The sequence below is a fragment of the Schistocerca nitens genome, chromosome 8 (assembly GCF_023898315.1).
Source record: "Schistocerca nitens isolate TAMUIC-IGC-003100 chromosome 8, iqSchNite1.1, whole genome shotgun sequence".
NCBI lineage: Eukaryota > Metazoa > Arthropoda > Insecta > Orthoptera > Acrididae > Schistocerca > Schistocerca nitens.
In genome coordinates, this window is record NC_064621.1 from 53,845,849 (window position 1) to 53,850,782 (window position 4,934).

The 4,934-nt window shown below is 42.9% G+C and overlaps 1 non-coding gene across 1 annotated transcript; it reads right to left on the reverse strand.

Moving 5' to 3' along the window:
- Nucleotides 1-3,530: 3,530 nt before the first annotated feature.
- LOC126199988 (U6 spliceosomal RNA) lies at nucleotides 3,531-3,633 on the reverse strand. The gene has a single exon (XR_007540178.1). It is a non-coding gene; the product is annotated as a U6 spliceosomal RNA (small nuclear RNA).
- Between the last annotated feature and the right edge of the window lie 1,301 nt (nucleotides 3,634-4,934).

Sequence of the window (4,934 nt, forward strand, 5' to 3'; positions counted from 1 at the left end):
ATTAGAGCTCATTTTAGTTTCGTCAGTATGTACTGTACTTCCTCGATTCACCGCCAGTTCACCCAATTGAAGGAAGGTAATGTTGACTTCGGTGCTTGTCATGACATGCGACTCGTTGATCTACAGTACTAGTATCAAGCACATCAGTACGTAGCATCAACCGGTTAGTGTTCATCACGAACGTGGTTTTGCAGTCAGTGCAATGTTTACAAATGCGGAGTTGGCAGATGCCCATTTGATGTATGGATTAGCACGGGGCAATAGCCGTGCCGCGGTACGTTTGTATCGAGACAGATTTCCAGAACGAAGGTGTCCAGCCTATGACTCGCAACTGGGGAAGACCTAGAACGACGAGGACACCTGCAATGGACAAGGCAATTCTTCGTGCAGTTGACGATAACCCTAATGTCAGCCTCAGAGAAGTTGCTGCTGTACAAGGTAACGTTGACCACGTCACTGTATGGAGAGTGAGCCGGGAGAACCTGTTGTTTCCGTACCATGTACAGCATGTGCAGGCACTATCAGCAACTGATTGGCCTCCACGGGTACACTTCTGCGAATGGTTCGTCGAACAATGTGTCAATCCTCATTTCAATGCAAATGTTCTCTTTACGGATGATGCTTCATTCCAACGTGGTGAAATTGTAAATTTGCACAATCAACATGTGTGGGCTGACGAGAATCCGCACGCAATTGAGCAATCACGTCATCAACACACATTTTCTGTGAACGTTTGGGCAGGCATTGTTGGTGATGTCTGGATTGGGCCCCATGTTCTTCCACCTACGCCCAATGGAGCACGTTATCATGATTTCATACGGGATACTCTAACTGTGCTGCTAGAACATGTGCCTTTACAAGAACGACACAACATGTGGTTCATGCACGACGAAGCTCCTGCACATTTCAGTCGAAGTGTTCGTACGCTTCTCAAGAATAGATTCGGTGACCGATGGATTGGTAGAGGCGGACCAATTCCATGGCCTCCACGCTCTCCTGACCTCAACCCTCTTCACTTTCATTTATGGGGCATTTGAAAGCTCTTGTCTACGCAACCCTGGTGCTTGTATTGTGGACGGCTGTGGTACAATACGCCATTCTCCAGGGCTGCATCAGCGCATCAGGGATTCCATGCGACGGAGGGTGGATGCATGTATCCTCGCTAACGGAGGACATTTTGAACATTTCCTGTTACAAAGTGTGTGAAGTCAAGTTGGTACGTTCTGTTGCTGTGTGTTTCCATTCCATGATTAATGTGATTTAAAGAGAAGTAATAAAATGAGCTCTAACATGGAAAGTAAGTGTTTCCGGACACATGTCCACATAACATATTTTCTTTCTTTGTGTGTGAGGAATGTTTCCTGAAAGCTTGGCCGTACCTTTTTGTAACACCCTGTATATCAAAAGAAACGTAAATTAGTTACAAACTACTGCGTGCACACACTTTGTCCAATATGTCACTACAGATAGTCGGATTTAGGTATGTTCGATGTCCCTGCCATCATTGGCGATGATATGGCGCAGACGAATAGCGAAATTCTGGATGACCCGCTGAAGTGTCGGAACATCGATGCTGTCGACGACCTCCCGAATGGCTGTTTTCAGCTCAGAAACGGTTTTGGGGTTCTTGCTGTACAGCTTGCCATTAATATAGCCCCACAAAAAGGAGTGGCATGTGTTCAGATCCGGACAATAAGGAGGCGAATCAAGTTCCATGCCAGTGCCCTCTGGGTATCCCAAAGACAGAATGCGGTCCCCAAAGTGCACCTCCAGGACCTCAACATTCTCCTGCTTCGATGGGGTAGAGCTTTGACTTGTATGAACCACACATTGTCGAAATCAGGGTCACTTTGGATAGCAGATATCAAATCATCTTCCAAAATATTCACGTACCGTGTGACAGTCACCGTGCCATCAAGCAATATCGCACTGATTATTCCGTGACGGAACATTGCACACCACACAATCACCCGTTGAGGATGAAAAGACTTTTCGATTGCGAAATACGTGTTCTCGGTCTCCCAAACGCGCCAGTTTTGCTTATTGCCGAACTCATCCAAACAAAAGTGGGCTTCGTCGGTGAACCAAACCATACCACGCGTACTAATTCCCATCATGCACCACGGCCAATCGTGTCCTAAGGCACACCATAAGTTACAACATTTTATTTTCTATAGTTCAATAATTGTTACCCTGTCAGTAATACAAACCTAGACGGACATACAATGATAACAACTTTGGTCTCGATTCGTCGCTGTCTGATCCTTCCTGTAGCGGGAATGCCAGTAATGTTGCGAGCATTAGGTGACGAGTTTAGTCGACTACAGTACGGGGCTGTAGACGGTGCGATATGGAACGTTTTGGTCGGTCTGTGTAGCATGCACGGCTAGTGAAGTGGTCCAGCACGTGACTGGTTGTCTGCCTGTCAACAGCTCCGAGCCTCGCTCACCAGTTGGCGGGGAGTGCTTACGTCGACACCAGTGGTAGCGAGCCTGCGAGTAGTTGAATTTGCCGTATGCGAACCTGATGGATGTACCCACACATGGGCAAGTAATATCATACCGTACAACAAGTCAATTACTGTGCAATGCAGGTTTGATAGGAATTTCTCGAGACGCTCTTCCCTTTAGATTCATGTGTGAATCAGAGATACACTTAACTTACCGAAAGGAATTGTGACAGAAAGCAACTGGATTTTCCATTATGTTGTTTTACTTCCTAAAACTCCCTGCCCCTCATACTGCAGAATGGGTAATCGCCGTAAGTAATTATGTCCGAAAATTTGGATGTACCCATACATGGGCAAGTATTATCATACCGTACAACAGGTCAATTACTGTGCAATGCAGGTTTGATAGGAATTTCTCGAGACGCTCTGCCCTTTAGATTCATGTGTGGATCAGAGATACACTTAACTTACTGAAAGGAATTGTGACAGAAAGCAACTGGATTTTCCATCATGTTATCATGTTGTTTTACTTCCTAAAACTCCCTGCCCCTCATACTGCAGAATGGGTAATCGCCGTAAGTAATTATGTCCGAAAATTTAAACAAGTTGATGCCTGTAGCAGTGATCTGTTGTAGCAACATGCAGGGTATAATGCACAGGCGCTGAAATTCCAAAATTTCTGTGGGTACGTATCAATAGCCTAATGTGGTATAAGTTTTCAGCGTAATTTCGATATTTTTTAAAATCTCTACCTTTTATTTACTTTCATTTATAACATTTTACGAACACTACCTGTGTCATAAAGGACTGCGCTGTGATAAAGTAAAATATACCAGCACAATAAAGGATATGATTACTGGGGCAGTTCTGGGACCAAAGCGACGCACGGACCAAGTGTGTGGATACACAATAGTTTCTATGACGCCCTGGCCAACAGGGGCTGTCACGCTAGCGAGTTTGGTTTGTAAGGATAAATTACTGTAATGAATATTCTCAACACACGTAAACCTTTTTATTGGAATGACGACAATGAAAATTTGTGCCGGTTCGGGACTCGAACCCTGATGTCCCGTTTCAAGCGAGAAGTCGCATTAATCGCCTTTTTTCAGCTGTCATCCTTGCGCAGGAGCTATGCTAATCTTTTCTGTATCATTCCAATTTTAGTATCAAGTGAGTAAGACGCTTCGGCTGTCCGTGCTTCAGTGACGGCCAAACCAAATCATCCACATGTTGTCGTCTATGTATCTAAACCTGCACTTGCGCGGTTGCGTCGGGAAAGTACATATTTATTGAGAATAGAGGGTCTGGTATTGACGGATAAATACGAAATAGCAGTGCCTGTGTTATTATGAGGTGTGATGCATGTCCGAAGGAACGTTGCATGGCACTTCTTAGCAATACAGCCACTGCTGTTTCGTAGAAATGAACTTGCTCGATTTTGACTCGAACAAATGCTACGAAGTGACTTACTTTATGTATCAAATAACAACAGTAATAATCACTACATGTTAACTTTAAATATAAAACACATTACTTCTTACGTCATTTGCACTTAAGAATTTGTTTGCAGGTTTCATAACGTCAGTACTTTTAGTCATTTCTTAAAAGAAAATTACCCAATAAAAACGATGTAAATCTTACAAATGCTGAAATTGACCGCTCAGAGGTACAAAAAGTAACAGGAATAGTTAAACCATCCGTACAAACTTCACAAACTCTGTATTTCACGCATGGGTCGATTGGTTTTTCTACTTAAAATATTTACGTGTCTAACGTGTTAGCCACTTCTTCTTTCTTCGTTCTGCACACATCCTGGAACGTGACTCTATGCAATGTTAGCTTGTCTTTATCAGAGTCTGGCGCATATAATAGCAGAATTCGATCATCGCCAGTTTATCCGATACCGAAAGCTCCAAGTTGTTAAATCAGTCCTGAGACCTTCGTTTCAAATCTGCGCTTTAGCAGATCCACATGAATATCGATTATTTCAAGAAAATATTTGTCTTTACATTTCCTCCGGTGTTTTATATGCATGAGGATCACTCCTTTGACATAGCATTTAGGCAACTTCCTTTTTCTAGGTAAAACTGGTTCACCAATGTTCAGTTTCTCTGCTTTCCTCGTGGTTTCACTCCACAATTCACAAAATATACTCTTCGTGTAGCTAAACGTGCTGGCGAAGTTTCCAAAAAAATTTTTAATTTCTCGGTATGACAATGATTTCTTCTGAAAAGAAGAATGAAGTTGTCATTCCTGCCGAAAAAAATCAATATTTTCAGGAAATTATAAAATATGGAATGATGTAGGTTTGAAAAATACCTAGTAGCCTACGCACCGACTTCTCTCTTTCCTTCAGATAGCTCTCTCATTGTTTTCTTCTGACAAATGTTCCAAAACTTTCAAGAGAACTTCATAATTACTTTGCAACGATTCTATATAGATCTAGGCTCCAGCTGAGAGACATTAATTGTTCCATCATCACACT